This window comes from Crocuta crocuta, unplaced genomic scaffold (assembly GCF_008692635.1).
Source record: "Crocuta crocuta isolate KB4526 unplaced genomic scaffold, BGI_CrCroc_1.0 scaffold197, whole genome shotgun sequence".
Lineage (NCBI taxonomy): Eukaryota > Metazoa > Chordata > Mammalia > Carnivora > Hyaenidae > Crocuta > Crocuta crocuta.
The window spans coordinates 2,634,163-2,653,266 of record NW_027532002.1 but is presented as its reverse complement, the minus strand read 5'-3'; the positions used below and the strand labels follow the sequence as shown (position 1 = coordinate 2,653,266).

At 46.8% G+C, this 19,104-nt stretch overlaps 1 long non-coding RNA gene across 1 annotated transcript; it reads left to right on the top strand.

Moving 5' to 3' along the window:
• The first annotated feature begins 9,726 nt into the window (after positions 1-9,726).
• On the top strand, positions 9,727-17,960 carry LOC144241017 (uncharacterized). Its single transcript, XR_013337938.1, has 4 exons — positions 9,727-9,806; positions 13,273-13,345; positions 16,616-16,796; positions 17,574-17,960. It is a non-coding gene; the product is annotated as an uncharacterized LOC144241017 (long non-coding RNA).
• The last annotated feature ends 1,144 nt before the right edge of the window (positions 17,961-19,104 follow it).

The following is a 19,104-nucleotide window of genomic DNA, read 5'->3' as shown; positions in this document are numbered from 1 at the left end:
GGCCCGGGCAGGGGCTGTGTGAACAATGGCTGTTATGATAGGTCTCTCAGGACTGGCTGAGGCATGGCACCATCACAATGCCTTGCATTTTGTCTCTTAATCATCCCCTGGCCTGTCTGGCTGGTTCCGGCCATTGAAATCTGGTAACAGCCAGTGATAAAGGGCCATTGTGCTTCTTTCCTGAACAGAACTGGGCTGTCATTCCAAATGCAGATAGGAGCTTCACCGTGTCACTCAGAATTTGTTCCCGCTGGTCCTTACTCTCCCCTAACAAAGCAGGCAGGTGTCGCCCAGAGCCTGAGCACCATAGCCCGAGGCCTCCCGACAGTGCTGGGGCTTGACGCCCTTTGAAAAATGGCTCGTGTCCTTTCCTTAAAGTTGAGATCACAAGGCCAATCCAGGATGGAGGACAGACTGATAATAGAGCTGCAAGACCAGCTTTCAGTGACTTGCTTGCCCCTGTAGCCTATGGTCTCTCTTCCTTGATCAGATCCTTCAGTGTCGGGCAGCAATGCTTCCTGAATTATGTTATTTAACCCTTCGAACAGGGCTTCTCCAACTTGAATGTGTATAGCAATCACCTGGGACCCTTTGAAAACACAGGTTTGGATTTAGCCTGAGATTCTGTGTGTAGGTATGGGACCACGTTTTCCTCAGCCAGGCTGAGAGGTTTGCTCGGGCCCCAGTGTGTAACACTGTGTGACACTAGGAGGGAGCCACTCAGCTGGAGATGGCCAGGACCCCAGCTGTCCCCACAGCAGACGCCCAGATGGAGCAGCAAGGGTCCAGCCATGGGGAAAGAGTTGAAGAGGAGGAAAGAAATCATCCGAGATGCTCACAGGAGGAAACAAAATTTTAAAAAGACCCCCACGGTGGTACTAGTTAGAAGGTGAAAAACAGGGGTCAGGGGTGAGCTATACATGGTATGAGGAGTTCCCAAAGTGAGTTCACACGTAGGAAGACCCAGGCCTTATCCACCTCAATCTGTCTTTCTTCCTTCCCATTTTTTCCTTTCCATGTCAACTCCAGGAGGCCGACTCTGCCGCTCCCTCAAGGAGAGAGCCGGGCAGGAACTCGGTCAGCCGCCGTCCTGGGCTCCTCTGCTCCCACCACGTGCCTCAGGTGGCCTTGCCCAGGGCCACTTTGACTGCTTACGACAGCTCACGGTCACCAGTCGCTCTGAAAATGGGTCACAGCAGGCCGGGCTGTGTCAGAATCACCAGGGCGGCTTGTAAAAATGCAGAGTTCTAAACCTAGAACACAGTACTAATGTATGGGAAGGAGCCCAGGAATCCACCAACACGTGTAAGCTCCCCAGGCGATTATGAAGCACAGCCAAGCTGGTGAAGTACCGATTTCTGCCACACCATACTACCATCCGACCATTAAAAAGGATGTTAACAAAAGGCATTTAAACGTTGATATTATAGATAATATATATCTCTACCTATTGCAAAACTCCAATTTTGTAAATACACATATTAGATACATAGATACATGGTGGTAGGATGATAGGATCATAAGATTTTCCTTTTATTCCTTTCTCAGTTTTCATTTTATAATGAACACATGTGTTTGTGAAGGCTGGGGAGCAGATTATGACATATTCTTAATATGGGTTTCCTAGAAATGTAATGCCTCCTAGGGAAGTGTGCCGTTCCTTCCTTTCTTCTGGAGAGAGTTCACCGATGTCGGCTTCAATGTACTTTTTTTGTTCTGACTGGCGAAGTGCCTGGCTGGCTTTTGTAAATGAACACTCATTTGCCTGCATGAAATAAATAAATCAACTGTTTTGTTTTGGTTTTTTTAGAACTTTTGCTTTTTTGTTTGTTTCTTTTGAGAGAGAGACAGACAGAGAGAGAGAGAGAGCATGAGCGGGGAGGGGCAGAGAAAGAGGGAGAGAGAGAAAATCCCAACCAGGCTTCATGATCTGAGCCCGATGTGGAGCTCAATTTCCTGACCTGAGCTGAAATCAAGAGTCAATCGTTTAACTGACTAAGCCACCCAGGCACCCCTCACCTTTTTTTTGTTGTTTGTTTGTTTTTAACAGGAGTTAAGGAGGGGTCAGGGACCTGGGCATGTATTTGGGACAGGACTCCGGTCAACAGGAAATGGCAGGCCTGAGCACAGAAACTGAGCTTAAAATCAGCATGGTAGTGAAGAGGGGTGACTGTGGCTGCGAGGAGGCTCCTAGGCTCCCCCCGACATACTGAATCCGGGGTCCAGCCACGCCAGGGCTGAGTCTGCTACTGTTCATCCTGGAACAGGAAGTGGGGAAGGTCTGATTCGCGTCCAGTTTTACTACTTACTGGCTGTGCAAAACAAAATACTTTTCATCTCCATTTTCTCACCTGCAAACGGGAATAGCAATCCCCACCTCCAAGTCCTGGTGATAACTTAAAAGAAGCCTTGTATGGTATCTGGCACAACAGATGGCCCTCAGGAAACACCCCTTCCCTGCCTTCAAGATGGGCTTAAGTCGGGGGTGGGGTGGGCATGAAATTGCAGGTGGTGGGCACCAGGGGTTTCCTGGGAGAACCTGGGAGCAGAAGGGCCCAACAAAGCCTAAGAGAAGGGGAGGGGCTGCCACGATCTGGCTTCTGCACAACCATCCAGGGACAGGCTCATGCAGCACAAAGGGCTCCCTGAGAAGCTTGGGCGTCATAGAGGTTCTTCCCTCGTCACGCATCTGCTCTCACACCCAGAAGATGGGGGTGACCTTAGGCTGCCTTGTCCCTACATGTCTGACAGCAGTCTAGAGATGACAGGCAGGTGGGGTCAGGGAGAACTTGGAACAACACACCTGTGCTCCACATCTGGTCTTACCACTTACAAGTGGGGAAATGTTCTGTGCCTCAGTTTCCCCATTTGTAAAAGGCTAAACAGCACCTTCTTTGGAAGGCTGCCATGTCTCTGACGTAGAGCACAATGCCCAATGTGGAGCCTGCTTGAGATTCTCCCTCCCTCCCTCTCTCTCTCTCTGCTCTTCCCCCTGCCCTGCATGTGTGTGCTCTCTCTCTCTCAAAATACATAAACATATAAAAATAAATAAAGTAAAAACCCATGTTCTACCCACCATATTCATTGATTCAGCCAGTGGTGTTGAACTTCTATATGTTTCAGACACTGTTCTAGATGCTGGAGATACAAAGCTGAGCAAAAAGACATATTCCCTACCCTTGGAGAGCTTACAGAGTCGGGGGAAAGCTATTAATCAGTTAATCACCAAAGGAAATGTAAAATTGGAAGGGTGCTAAATGTTCTGAGAGAACACTTTGATATGGTGCTGTAAGACCATCCTCAAAACCCTGAACCAGGAGGCTGAGGCCAGGATCCATTTCACCCACCATGCAGCCTGGGCTGGGCGCTGAGGCTGTTTCCTGGTTGGTAATAACCCCCACAGAGCACCGGGGCAGTGCGGCCCTCCTTAAGCCCACTACGTGACCCTTCACTGTCCACCTTCTCCTCCTGCAAGTAAGCAGTCTTACAGCCACTCCAACCAGATTTAAGCAATATTGGAAGACGTGGCAGAGAAGAGCCAAAACGTAAATCATTGAAAGTGTTAAGAAAATCCCTGGAATGGGTCACCTGGGTGGCTCAGTCAGTTAAGCATCCGACTTCGGCTCAGGTCATGATCTCATGGTTCGCGGGTTCAAGCCCCGTGTCAGGCTGTGTGCTGACGGCTAGCTCAGAGCCTGGAGCCTACTTCAGATTCTGTGTCTCCCTCTCTCTCTGACCCTCCCCTGCTCACAATGTCTCTCTCTCTCTCAGAAATAAATAAAAATTTTTTAAAAGGGGGGTAAGAGAAAATCCCTGGAACATGAGCCTCACCTGTTCATCTGCCTAAAGGTGCCCTCCTTCCTTGGGATGGAGTGACAGTGTTTGTTCCCAACACGAGATTCAAAGACTCTTGACTTCTCTTCTTCAACTTTCTTTTTTAATATTCATTTATTTATTTTTGAGAGAGAGAGAGAGAGAGAAGGAGAGGAAGGAGCGAAAGGGAGACAAAGTATCCAAAGCAGGCTCTGCATGACAGGGCAGAGCCCGACATGGGGCTTGAACTCACAAATTGCAAGACCATGACCTGAGCCGAAGTTACTTAACTGACTGAACCACCCAGGCGCCCCCTCTTCTTCACTTCTGACTGAGGAGGTGTGAAGGGGCCAATTTTTCGAAAGGAAGGGAGTTGCTGGAAAGTTCCCTTGCTCTTCATGGGGAGCCACAGGAAGAAAATGATGTCCAGACACAGCTAGTGCCCAGGCACAGAGCAGACAGTATGACCTGGGTCCTCAGTGCCATCACTGAGCCACAAAGTCAGCTGTCGCTGATGCTGCCTACCTCACAACTTCCTGTGCTCTGAGATAATAAAGTCCCCATTTAAACCAGCTTGAGATGGGGCTTCTGTTTCTTAAAGATGAACATATTGTAACTGATTCATAAGAATACTCTTTACTTTTAGTACCATGAAGATTATTTACAACCTCATGGAAGCAGAGTTATTGATGTCTTGTACCTGGATCAAAATACTTATCTTTTTAAGTAAATGTTTTATTATAATGCATCATACATTAAAAATATGTGCCAATCCTAGGTGTACAGTTAGATGAATTATGATACTGGGAACACACCCATGAAACCACCTGGGTTGGTCCTAGAAGAACAGGGAAAATTTGGAGAAAGAGAAGTTAGAGGGCAGCCAGGCATGATAAGAGAAAGGAGCTAGAAGAATCAAAGTCCAAAAGCAGGAGCTTCTGAGATGGACTGGAGAGGAGATGAGAATACAGGCCTCACAAACTGGGTCATTAAGAAAAAAAAATATCCATCCCAGACCTGTTCCTTGGGTGAGTTTAAATAGTTATGGACCCAACTATCAGGGTACTAGATGCCTATTAGGAGTATAATGAGGAGGAATCCAAGAAGCACCAAATGTAAAGTGAAGGGCAACTTAGAAAAACACATTACGGCCTATATATTTCCTCGCTCTATCAGCTGAGGGGGACTAGTGGCAACGAGCACATAATGATTTCTAATACTATCCTCTAATAAGAAAGGAAAGAGGGAAGGAAGGAAGGAAGGAAGGAAGGAAGGAAGGAAGGAAGGAAGGAAGGAAGGAAGGAAGAAAGAAAGAAAGAAAGAAAGAAAGAAAGAAAGAAAGAAAGAAAGAAAGAAAGGCCAAGTCTCCCTAGAGAAATGGCTGATTCTAGAACCAGGACAGGAAATATACAAGATGAATCTGGAGCATCTCATAGTGCCAGAAAAGGAAGTCCTTGGGAAAGAAAAAAATCCCAGTGATGGGTCTATCGAAACGGGAAACAGGAGCCAACCAAAAGAGCCCCCATGGCCAAGCTGGAGTAATTGAGCAACAAAATAAAAGTAGTGTTGAATCATAATCTACAGTATAAAATAAATATCCATGAGTCCATTCTCATAGACAATCGATTGAGTAAATTAATAAATAGGAAAGAAGAGACAAATCTCCCATGCAAAAGAATTCTAACTAATGTCTGTAGATGTAAGGGTGTGCAGTATAACATCCATCTCTTAAGTGTGGGCTGCAGATGCTGACTTCCAAAGCACACAGTAGGAAAATGGGAACAGAAGAGTAGAGGAATCTGACAGACTACCTTAGCCAGGAGGTCAAGGTTGGCATCTACAGTTGTAAATCATATCGATAGCCTTCACCCTTGATGTGATGAGACTCCACTCTACTTCTGTGTCTTTGTCCCAAAATTACATAACCCCAGTGAAATCATGAGAAAACCACCAGACAAATCCTAATAGAAAGGAATCCTGCAAAATATCTCACCAACACTCCTCAGAACTGTCAAGGTCATTGAAAATAAGGAGAGCGTGAGAAACTATTACAGCCAAGAGGAGCCTAAGCAGACATGACAACTTAGTTTCCTAGGAATGCTGAAACATCCCCAAAATGGGTGGCTTAAAACAACAAAAGTTTATTCTCTCATAGGTCTGGAGGTTGAAGGTCTGAGATCAAGGTGTTGGCAAAGCTGTGCTCTCTCCTGACACCTCCAGGAAAGGATCTTTCCTTACTTCTTCTAGCTTCTCGTAGCCCCAGGTGCTTGTTGGCTTGTGGACTCATCACTCCAATCACTGCCTCCCCTGTCACATGACCATCTTCTCCCCATGTGTCCTATCCCCTTCTTATAAGGACACCAGTCACATTGGATTAGAGACCATCCTACTTCAGTGTGACCTCTTCTTAATTACATCTGCACCAACCCCATTCACATTCACAGGTACCAGGGATCAAGACTTCAGTGTATCTTTTGGAGGGATATAATTCTACCCATAACAATCCCCACACCAACTGTTGTCTCCATTTTACCAACGACAAGCCAGGACTTGGTAGAGGAAAAGCAACTTTCTCAAGGGCACGTCACTAACAGAGTGTCAGAGTCAGGTTTCTAACTCAAGTCTGCCTGATTCTCAAGCACGAGTTTCTCCACTATATTATACAGTCTTTTTCACCCTAAACACCCCTTTCTGCCTCTTGCCCTCAGAAAGGGGTAGTGATTTGCCCAATGTCGTGCAGGGAAAAAAGCAGGCAACAAATTTTGAGATTGGGACTTTTAAAAAAATTAATGTTTATTTATTTTTGAGACAGAGAGAAACAAAGCATGACTGGGGGAGGAGTAGAGAGAGGGAGACACAGAATCCGAAACAGGCTCCAGGCTCTGAGCTGTAGCACAGAGCCAGATGCAGGGCTCGAACTCACAAGCTGTGAGATCAAGACCTGAGCTGTAGTTGGACACTTAACCTACTGAGCTGCTCAAGTATCCTGAGACTGGGACTTTTAAGTAATGTATATCAATTCAAAAATACCTATTAAAAATCTGACCACTCAGCCATGTGGGGAGAGACAGCGAGCGAGAGAGAGAGGAGCTCTGGAAGTTGGCAGGCTCTGGATCGGTGCCAAGTTTACAATAAAAGAATTGTCCATGGCACTGCTTCTGCAATTTTCCCTCCCATGCCACTTTTTCTCTATGTAGTGACCTAGAAGAGAAAATAACGATGCAGAGAAATTCTTAGAACAGGTCATCTGTCTCCTATCATCGGTCAGAAGTTGGGGCGTGATGGGTTTCATGGTGCCCCCAACAAGAAGCCCAGACTGCAGATTCATAGACACACGCTCTGTCTTCTTCACCTGCAAAAGTTCTGTGCCTTTTTCTCCAAGAACGTTAGGGCCATCGTTATCGGCACCAACCTCCGTGATTGATTTTACAAAGGCTGAAGCTACGATGACAGGCTGGAAATGCCACCACAGTCACTCATGTCCCTTCCTTGCCGATGACCAATAACTAGGCTGGTGTGAGGCGGTGTCATGGGTTGAAAAACTGTCCCGCAAATATATCAGAGATTCTAACCTTTGGAACGTGTAAATGTTATAAGGATAAAGGGTCCTTACAGGTGTGACTAAGTTAAGGATCTTGACATGGGAAGATTATCCTGGATTCTCAGGGTGGGCTCCAAATGCCATCACAAATGCCCTGAGAGAGAGCACAGCGTGAGGTCACAGAGAAGGGGAGAAGATGATGTGACCACAAAGGCAGAGACTAAAGTAACACATGTCAAGGAATGCCAGAGGCTCTCAGAAGCCGAAAGAGGTGAGGAACATCTAAATTCTCCCCCAATCCTCCAGAGCCCAAATAGTCCTACTGACACCTTGATGTTCACCCACTGATACTGACTTCAGACTTCTGGTCTCCAGGATGATGACAGAATAAATGTCTGCTGTTTTAAGCTACAACGTTTTGGGAAACTTGTTACAGCAGCCTCAAGAAAATAATACAGATGGTAGAAGATTTATTCCATTACCAAGTGGGAAGAACTCTTTAAAGCCGATGTAGTTTTCCTGATTTATACTAATCACTGCAAGGGTGACAGGCTGTCCAGTGACGCCTGTTGTGCACACCTCTGCAGAGAATGGAGTTCTTCCGAGCTCTGGGCTTCCATTTGGTTAAGGAAGAAGTTAGAGCTAAAAGAAACCAATATGCAGTGTAATTACCTCATTTTTCAGATGAGGAAAAGAAGATCCAGGGATGGTATTTAGCTTGTCCAAGATCAGTTAACCAGTTCCTAATGAGTAAAGCTGCTTAAGGGCTCTAGACACAGCGCACAGCACTGTGCTGCGCACGCGCGCACGCGCACACACACACACAATTGGGTCGTGATGACAAGGACACATTCAATGAAGTAATGACAAAAATAGGGGGGGAAAAAAACCAGAATCAGGATCTAGGGAAAAAATGATTAAAAGATTAAGATCAAAGCAAAAGAAATTTAGTGAAATACAGACTCCCTCAGAGCCAACACCCCATCTATAGTTAAGTTTCAAAATAGATGAAAGGAAGGAAGGAAGGGAGAAGGGAGGAAGGAGGAAAGACAGGAGAGAGAGAGAAGTTTGCACAGGAAGCTGAGGCAGAGTTTTCCTCACGGGATTTTTTCTTTTCTTTTTTTAACAAAGGGAACGTTGCGTTGAGAAAGGATAGAGGAGCAAATAAAAAATTGCCAAGGGCCACCATGGCCCAGTGAGGCTGGTGCCTGCGGTGTCTGATCTCTGGGTGGCCGGGGCCTTCCTCCTGCCCTGGTGAGAGGAACAGGTTCTGGCTGTGACATCACTGACGAGAGGAGCACGGAGAGGTTTGAGCACTCAGGTGGCCCCTGGCTCTTCTCTGCCTGGTTCCCTGCGGCCACTGCCTCTTCCCTGCAGGATACTAAGGAAAGGACGGGGACAGTGACTGGACCATGAGGAAACCCCTGTAGGCGCCTTGGAATTTGAGTGGGAGGTCGCCTCCCAAAGGACAGAGGAGCCAGCCGAAGGCTAGTTCCAGGCTGACTCCTTTCCCCCACTTCTTTGCTGGAGTGCTCCCAGCAGACCTTCCAAAGCAGACACGTCCCCTACTGGCCCTCCGTGCTCCTCCGGCCGAGGCCTCGCTGCTCGCTTTTCCCAAACCGCTTAGAGACACCCCGCTTTCACTCCTGTGCCCCGTGCGTCTGCACACGTGCATCAAGCCACTGAAACTGTCCTTCTCCCACAGGATGAACCCCTGTCCCGCCAGCTCTAGGGAGGGCTAAGGTACTTTTGTGTCCTATGAGACAGGGAGCCTCTGCCAAAGCAGGCAATTTCTAGACCCCCGGACTGCTCACTAATCCAGCTTGTGTCTAACAAAGCCAGCGGGTGTTTGTGTATCGGCCTTTCCGTCGTCTGTCCTGGCTGCCACCGCCCTCAACTCCAACTTGAGCTCAGGCTCTCAGGATCCTGATCTCTCCCCTCCGGTCGGTTCACCTGCTGTCTCGGGCTCACAGCCTGCCCTTCTGGGAGGGGTCTCCAGGTGCCCTAAGCAGTGACTGCCTCCACTGTCCCAGAGACAGCACTTCCTAAGCGGGGGCCCTGTCGGCATCCCGCAGGCTTCCTCATTCATGTTCAAGTCCTTCCACGCAGGCCTCTCCTTGAGGCATCCCCACTGATGTAGGGACAAACCTCTCTGGTTCCTCGGGTTGTCCCAATGTGAGGAACATTGAACTTCCTTTCTGCCCCTGCTCATCATGTCCAGTGCTCTGCCCACTGGGCAGAAGGAAGCATTGTGACCTCATCCTTGTTGGCACCTGCTGCCCTGAAATTCTACCTGTGGCTTCAAGATATGGCATACTTCTGCCTTTCTGTTATGATACTAATGTGCTCCACTTCCTACAACTTGTAGAGCCGTGACGAAATTTCTAGAAGAAATGTTCAGTTGAGGAGAGCTGCGAGGAGGAGAAGCAGAACATGGATAAGAGAACCCAAGGTCAGAACCGGGGATTGGCACGGCTCAACCTTTCTAGCGATGAAGCAAAAGAAGAGAGAGAAGGGGCTGCAAAGTCACTTAGCAGCAGGGGAAGATGAGCACCCTTGGGTGCAGGAGAGAGAACATGGGGAGTGGCTGGTATAGACCTAGGCACACAGGCAGAGCCAGAGCTGCCCTCGGACACGGGACTGGAGCTGTCGCCCTGGGCTAGATGGGGGGGGGGGTCCTGTGGTGTCCCCATCTCACCCCACACCCACGCCAGTCCTCCTGTGCGGGGCAGAGTCAACCTCCTGGTCCCAGGATCCTGCACCTTACATGCTGACAGGGAGTCTGCCGATATGATAAAGTGAAGGATCTCGGGACAGAGAGATTATGCTAAAACCTGGGGGGCTGAGTGCGATCACAGGGGCCTTTAAGAGGGAGGCAGGTGGCTCAGAATCAGGAGGAGGAAGAGGAGAGGTGACAACAGAGCAAGAAGTTGCAGAGGAGTGGAATACAGCTCGCTGCCAGGCTCTGAAAAGACAGCAAATCGATTCACCCCAAAGCCTCGAGAATGAACACAGCCCTGCAGACACTTTGCTTGTAGACTTCTGACTTCCAGAACTGTAGAAGAGTGGATGTGTGTTGTTTTAAGTTACTGAGTTCATGGAATTTGTTGCAGAGATAATAGGAAAGGAACGCACTTCCGTGTAGTGCAGGGAGGGTTGATCAGTGCACACAGGGAGCTCTGGACTTCTGTGGAAACGTCAGGGGGCAAGATGCACTGCAAACGGCAGCACTGGCACCTCCCAAGGCTCCTCTTCCTGCTCCTGGGTCATTTACCCACTTAGAACAATGCGCTATAAACTGCCAACGAGGTTATCGGTAAAGGTGGCAAGGTCAGGGTCCACGCAGGGCCCTGTGAAATCCTCTTCCCAGTTGACGGCACAGCATTTGTTAGGGCCAGTGAGGCTCAGCCATTCTGCTGGTCGCCAAGCCTATGAGCTGGAGCATGACCGAGTCTTACCCTGTCACTGTGGGGACACCAGGGGCCTGCTCTTGTTTCCCGACTCACACCCGGATAGAGCAAAGGGAGCCAGGGACGGCAACTTCAGGCGGACCGCAAGGATTCAAAGAAAGCACTTCTCCGGCCCAGACAGCCCACGGGGCCAGCGCCAGCAATGCCACCATTGTGCCAACGGCCCCTGCCAACCGCGGCCGGCGTCCCAGACGCTTGCGGGTTGAAGGCGAAGACACAGGAGGCCTCTGGCTGCTCGCAGGCTCCACTTCCCCACTCTGTGTCCTGGTCCCTTAATAAAAGCAATTTCCAAGCTCCTTCCCTGCAGAGCATTAGCATAAAAGAGCTCTGGCAGTACCCTCCTGATTCTTTCATTTGAAGCACATGCTCATTATAGACTTTCTTTCAAATAAATCATACTGCTGGCTGCGAAGGAGACTATTTCTCTGGGCGCACGTGACAGGCCGACAAGACACCACAGCACCGTCGTCTCTGTGACATGCCAGGCACGAAGGCCTTACTCGCAAAAGCTGGAAGGGGCCTGGATTACAGCCGGGTTCCTACCATGGCCCTAAACGAATACCACGGACCCACAGGGGCATCTTCTATGGGGAACATGACTTTGTAGGCACCTGCCCCGCTTGAAGAGGCTAGAAGGAGAGACCGTGGGCCACAGGGGCAGGTCAGCCAGAGGGGCCCCGAAGGCTGTATGAAGCAGTCGTCACAGGCAGAGGTGAGCCAGAACCAGAGCACAGAGCCTTCCAATTCCAACACCAGTACTCTCCACCAGCCATTCTGTACCGTTGGGTAAACCCAGTCCTTGTGCTGGAAGCCCCCAAATTCCAGTGCGCCTCCTACGGGTACGTGTCGTTCTCCAACAGGCTACTTAAACTCATGTTAACCATTTTTTCTTACCGAATTTTCTCAACTGGTACAAAGAAGCAGAAAAGGGTCATTGATTGGCCACGGGCCAGGAAACCCGGGCGGGCATGCCCACCCAGCCCCCCATAGCAGGCACTCCTGGGCAGGGCCACCAGCTCTGTGCGGGCCCAGCCAGGGCTCCTTCTCTTCCACCTTCATTCTGCCTATAACTGGGCAAGAAATTTAGGCTGCTGTCTTGCATTTTCTGGGAAGAGGAGGGGGGTCTCAGACTCCTATCTCTGTAGTGGAAGTGGTTGAATCTGGCACTTAAGGAAGAGGCACAGGGATTTCCATCTGGCTATTAATCCCGGTGTATAAGCTCCTTGCCTGATAGCCACACAGAGAGGCCGGTGTGACTGAGCCCAGAGTCCCACAGCTCAGGAAATAATGTCATTGGAGGTCCGATGGCAGGCCTTGGTGAAGAAGTGACTGTAACTGAGAGCCTCTGGGGTGGCTCAATGTTAAGTGTCTTATGCTCAGGTCACGATCTCACAGTTCGTGGGTTTGAGCCCCACGTCTGAAGCACCTGCTTCAGATTCTGTGTCTCCCTCTCTCTCTGCCCCTCCCCTGCTTGTACTCTGTCCCTCTCTCTTTCTCAAAAATAAATAAAAAACATTAAAATTTTTTAAAAAATCTTGTAATTGGAAGAGAATTACAGATCTTGAGCAGTCCACACTTAATTCTTTTCAAATCATATTATGATATTTGGGAATTATCTAAATGACTTGCAACTTGATCTTGATAAAGTCAGGAAATGCATTTGATTTAGGGTTGGGTTGTAGAATAAGGGTCCTCTGTGGTAGGCTGGATAATGGCCCCCAGAGATGTCCACATCTTACTCCCCAAACCTACAAATATGTTAGGTTAAGTGGTGACAGAGAATTAAAGTTGTTGAGGGAGCTAAGGTTGCTAATTAGATGGCTTGAGATTATCCTGGTTTATCTAGATAGATCCAAGATAATCACAGAATCCTCACGTGAAAGAGGGAGGCCGAGGAGGGAGAACCAGACACCTGGCACCTGAGAGCCTGGACTGCCATTGCTAGCTTTGAAGATGAAGGACAGCAGCCACGAGTCAGAAAATAGGAGTGGTTTCTAGAAGCCGGAAAAGGCAAGGAGGTGGGTACTCCCCTAGAACCTGCATAAGGAACCCTGCTCTGCTGACACCTTGATTTTAGCCCAGTGGCACCCATTTTGGACTTCTGGACTCCAGAGCTGTGAGATAAAAACTGTGTGTTGCTTGAAGCCATTGCGTTTAGGGATATGTAGAACACCCTGTCAGCCTCTGTTTCTCAACCTTAGTACTATTGACATTTGGGGGCTAGAAAATTCTGTTGTGGCAGCAGTCCTGTGAACTGTAGGCTATTTAGTAGGATTCCTAGCCCCTACCCACTAGATGCTAATAGAGGCTCTTCCTCAAGGTGTAACAACCAAGAATGTCTCCAGATATTGCCCTGAGTGGGTCAGAAGGGGGAAAATCACCCCTGGTCCAGAACCACTGTTTTGAACCCGCCATGGTTATTCATTCTAATATGCGCTTTGTCCTCAGATACACTGGATTCTGTTCACTGACCTTTTCTATATGGATGCTTCTGGATGAGGCCTGTCATGCCAGCTGAAAGGTAAGTGCCCAGGGAAATACCACACAAAGCTGTCATCAACCTCTGATACCTCCAAATGCGCTTCCATTATTTCGATCAAGCTGATTTGACGGGGAGAGAGAGAGGGATCTGAATGTGCTATTAAGTAAAGAGGACATAGAACTAAGATCCAGATGGATAAGAGATAGACTGTGCTCACTCCGTGCAATACTCTCTATCATTCAAGCTGGGCCAGAACATGCAAGTGAGAAAGATGCAGTTTCTGCTCTGAGGACCTCACTGTCTCCTAAGGGAAACTTGTGTGCATTTTTTTTTAAAACCCTCAATAGAAACTGAAAGGACTATAAACACACCGTGGTCATGTGTTCTGAATCGGGTGTCCAGGGCCTGGGCACGAGCTTTGAGAACACGTAACAGTAGGACCAAATATTTTAAATCAAGACTACCTCAGAATATGTGGCCGTGCCACCTATAAAAGGCATATGCAAAGTGCTACCAGAAGTTTCCAGGGTGGAGACCTACTCTTGTATGAGCAAGAGGAGGAGGGAACCACAACCTACGCAGAAGAAACGTGTGCACAAAGATGAAGGATAAGAAAGCGTATGGTACCCTGTTGGGAATTAAGCAGCAATTCCAGATAGATGTAACTGTTTGAAGATAATTCCAAATATGCATTATTAAACTTCAAAGAAATAGATAAAACAGAAATGATTTTTATCGTTTCTGGGTTAGGCATCTGGCTCTTTAGTTCAGCTCAGGTCATGATCTCGATTCATGGAATCGAGCCCCGTATCAAGCTCAGCCCTGAGAGTGTGGAGCCTCCTTGGGATTCTCTCTCCCTCTCTCTCTCTGCCCCTTCCCTGCTCATGCTCACTCTCTCTCAAAATAAATAAACATATATATATGCTATTGGTCAATAATTTCTTCAACAGTAGGCACCAAGGATTTAACCTGGATTCTTCTTTCTCCTAATCACCTGTGGTGCAACCTTGGACAAAGTGCTTCTCTGTGTCTCTGTTTCCACATCTATAAAATGGGAATAGTGATGTCTGCATTGAGATTCATTGAAGGAGTCATGTATCCATCTGATGCTCTTGACAAAGTGCCTGGACCATGGGAAGTGCTCCATGATTGTTTCCTATTAATATTATTGGAAGTGTTATTGTTAGTGTTCAGATAGTGTCACGAAGGCACGGGCACGTGCTGCCTGGGTAGACGTGGGGAAGGGGGACAGCCATGGCCTGGCGCACCCCGGGGGCAGGCACCTGGTGAGGCACGTGGAGGAGAGTCAAGCCTCCCTGACAGTCAGGGAAGGGTGACTGTGTTTACAGCCTCACCTGCGTGCTCCGGGGCTCAGACCAGAAGGTGTTGCATGTATGACACAAGGGTCCTTCTACAGTCACTAGCGCATTATCAACCTGTAGCTCAGGTGGCTGTGAGGGAGTGCTGGGGCCCATCATTAGCCTGGCTATAAATGCCTTTGGAAAAAGAGTCTCCCCTCAGCTCCAGTCAGCTGTCACGTGAGAATGTTAGCAGATCTTATTTCTATTTTTAAGTTTATTTATTTATTTTGAGAGAGACAGAGACACGGAGTGAACAGGGGAGGGGCAGAGAGAGAGAAAGAGAGAGAGAGAGAATCCCAAGCAGGTTCTGCACTGCCAATGCAGAGCCCAAGACGGGGCTCGAAACTCACTAAACCCCAAGATTGTGCCCTTAGCAGAAACCAAGAGTCTGACGCTTAACCAACTGAGCCACCCAGGCGCCCCAAGCAGATCTTATTTTTAATTTTTAAAATATTTTTATTATTTTTGAGAGAGAAAAAGATCAAGCAGGAGAGGGGCAGATAGAGAGAAGGAGACACAGAATCTGAAGCAAGCTCCAGACATCGAGCTGTCAGCACAGAGCCAGACCTGGGGCTTAAACTCACGAGCCACGAGATCATGACCTGAGCCAAAGTCCGACGCTCACCAGACTGAGCCACCCAGGCACCTCCAGATCTTATGTTTAAAGAGAAGATGGAAATCAGAAATTCTGTATGGAAATTCCCGGTTTTAAAACAGTGCAAGATAAATCAGCTGATTGCTCTTTAAGCCAAATTCAGCCTGTGGGCCACCCTCGTGAGACCCCAGGTTAGAGGCTTATGGCATCACCTTTCTTGCCATGCCCTGTGATGTGAGAGCACCACCGGCAAGAAGTCTGGGTAGTTCTCTAGTAAGACTCTGACGAGCCCCAGAGGAAGAAATTATTTCTGACTTTCCTCTAGAAGAATCCATATATTGACTTAAGTAGTGCAACTACCTTAATACCACTTTACTGCCACTTTTACTGCTGCAGCTGGCAGCTCACCAACCTCTTCAAGGCCAGGAGGATAGGAGTCACTTGCTATGACCTCGCCTGCACAGCCAATCCATGACCATGTCCAAGAGAAGGCATCGGGTCCTTGTCCAGTAGATCTTCACTCTCACGGACGTTTAGGCAATGCCATCCTCTTGCTGAAGGCCTATCGATGTTTCCTAACAGGTCTCACGCCTCCACCTGGCCAGCTCCTCCTGCACACTCCACTCCGCAAGGTTCCCACTCAAAGCACACATTGTGTGCCCTCATGGGACCGCCTTCCTTGGAATCACTCAAAGATACTCTATTGTTTGCAAGTAAAAAATCTGACCCCTTGGCATTACATACACATCCAGGCAACGGCGAATATTTGTGTGTGCCTGAGTGTTGGGGGCAATGGGAGTGGTAACATCAGGCAGGGTCCATGTTGTGAAGAGCCTTGAACGCCATGCTGAGTTGCTGGCTGCCTTGCGTAGGTAGGCAATGGGGAGCTGTGGAAGGTAGAAGCAGAGAAGAACCTTGGGTGGTCTAAATTTTATAAATCACAACACTCTGTTTGCTCTTTTCATGACACTTACCACAGTTTGTAAGTATTTCTCTGACATTTATTTTTTTCCAAGCCTCCCATTAAACTTCAAACTATGAGAGGGAAAAAACCCATGTGTGCTGTTCACATTTATTTCTCTACTACTCTGTAAGCACCTGGAGCATAATAGAAATTCAATAAAAGGTTGTTGAATAAATGCGTAAATAAATGATGAATGCAGGAATGAATGAGTAGAATTAACACGAAATTAACTATATGTCCTGTTCAACCCATACTTCACCATTCCTGTGTGTATGTGTAAGATCCTTCAAAAGTATGTCAAGATGAAATGTGTATTGTGGTGAAGTTTTGCAATGCAGGATGCAGCAGCAGGGACTAGACATTAATGATGTGTATTTTTATTCAATAAGGCAAAATGCAGAGCAGCCACTAGTAGGTAATTAGAGGAATAAGACCTTCAAGAGTGCTCATACGCCATAATCAATTGAAAAATCTGCTTACTGTTACCGGGAGCATAAATGCCAAGATTTGGTATTCAATTTGGTCTATATTCACGAAGGATCAAGAGAATTAGCAGCAGTGTTTATTCAGGTATGCCTTCTTTTAACTCATATCAATCAAGTTCTTGAATAATTTGGACGTACGCTGAAATGTAATCAAGGACCTTCTTTGGGTGGTGATATTTCTTGAGTCTCCAAATTTTCAGTAATAAGCATGCATTATTTTAAAAATCAGAAAAACAACAAAACCTTAAGAAAGGATTCTTAGGAAGGAAATCAATATATTGTGTGTCATCTGAGGTGCTGTCATTTTTCAAACATTTTGGTCCTTAGAATCATGAATTTTTAGAGTAGGTAGAAATCTTGCAAGATCATCTCAGAACGCTCCCTCACGTTTCACAGGTACAGTTTTGACTAAACAGTGTCCCTCCCCCTCTAGTGTGATTCTAACAAAACTGTCAGTCATGGGGATGGTGGACGGAAGGGAGTGTGGAGAGCTGAAAAACAAGATCCATGCTAAATAATCAGAGTAATGTAGATCATTTCCCCGGAAGCAGTAATTAATCTGGTAGTGTTCACATGACTCAAGAGCCCATTCAAATTACTTATGCTTGTGAGAGCATTATTCTCTTTGTCTTAGCCCTCATGTCAAGGGAAGACCTGGGTCTAGAGTGATTATTCAAACCTTGAGTAACAGATGTGCCTGACACAACTCCTTGGACTTTCCAGTAAAAATGCTAAACTAATTAATAACCCTTTTTGCTGAAGATTTCAATTTACTTTCTGTCACACACATCAGAAAGAATTCTTAATAACTACCATGACAAACATTACTTGTTTAATTTAATTTAATTATTTTATTTTATAGGAAAGGTAGACTGTCACATTCAGTGCCTCATTTGAATGTTTCTGGAGTTCTGGAAGCTTACCTGTGCTATATTCTTCTGCAAATGGACATTGAGGGTTTGATTTAAGGTTCTAACAGGGGAGCCTGGCTACTCATATATCCTTGACTGAAGAATGGTTTTCCTCTACGGCGTGGTCGTTCTCTTTGATCAAGCATACAGCTCTGGGAGGTATGCACATGCAGCAGTTAGGAAGGAAGGGGACACCTGTCTAGCCAGCCAGAACAGCCAAATCAACCCTCGCATGAATGGGACAATAGATGTCCCAGCCAGGTCACACTCTCAGCCTGTTCCCTTTATTAAGGCTCCAAGCAAGAGGACTCCAACATATTCCTGGGTCTCCTTTTTTCAATGACATTTTTGTTTCTCTAATAAAGTAAAAACATCATTCCTTGTGTTCAAATTAAACTTTCTGCTCTAATTTTAAGTTAAAGACTTCTGCTTCCATCTGAGATAGAGTAACAAGAGTTAGATTCATCTCCCTACTGAAGTGACAACAACAATAGGAAACAGACAAAATATATGAAACAGAGATTAGTCATTGGATATTCTGCAGTGAAGGACAGTGATCCCTGAGATGGCTAACTAACAGGGTGATCCCTATAATTGCCACAGATGACCTTGAGAGAATTTACAATCTGCAGCATAAGAAGGGGGAAGCCAGACAGGGCCTGATGGACTCCATGTATTGAGAGTCTGGAGAAAAGAAGGGAGTGGGAACTGGCAAGACAGGGTACCAAAAAAGGAGAAAACTTCACAGAGAGTGGTCTGTAGAGGGTCCTTCTTGGGCATCTCGCACAGTATGAGGAGCACATACATTTAAGGGAAGTACACGAAGCTGGGGGAAAACCATCTAGAAGGGTTGAAGAACAGTGCCAGTGCTCACACAAGACTATACATAGTGCTTGTTTCTACCAGACAGAGGGGAAAACATATAATTCATGGCACATTGGGGAAACTTTCCCGGGAAGCCATGCCTCAGTAGTAGGAAATAAATAGTCCTAGACGGAGCATAGCTCTGAGCCCACCAAAAAAATCACAAAAAGAAGAACCAAAAAGATCTATTTTAAAATAATTTAATTGTACCCCAGAACAAAGTTCAAGGATATTCATAGGGATATAAAAAATAATCAGCACTAAACAGAATAAAATTCACAATGTTTGGAATCTAATCAAAGATCATTAGATATGTAAAGAAGCAAGAAAATATGAGAAGATTGATCAATCAATAGAAACTGACCCAGAGCTAACAGTAGAACAAGCAGAGAAGGACATAAATAATGCTTTAATAAGCATTTGTTATAACAATTCCAATATGTTTAAAAGTTATGTAGAGACATAGAGAATATTTTTTAAAGGCCCAAATGGAACTTCAGGGGATGAAAACTATACTGTGTAACAGGTGAAATACACTCCAGGGCACCCACAGCAGATTGGATATTTCAGAGGAAAAGATTAGTGAACTTCAAGACATAGCAATAGAAACTATCCAAA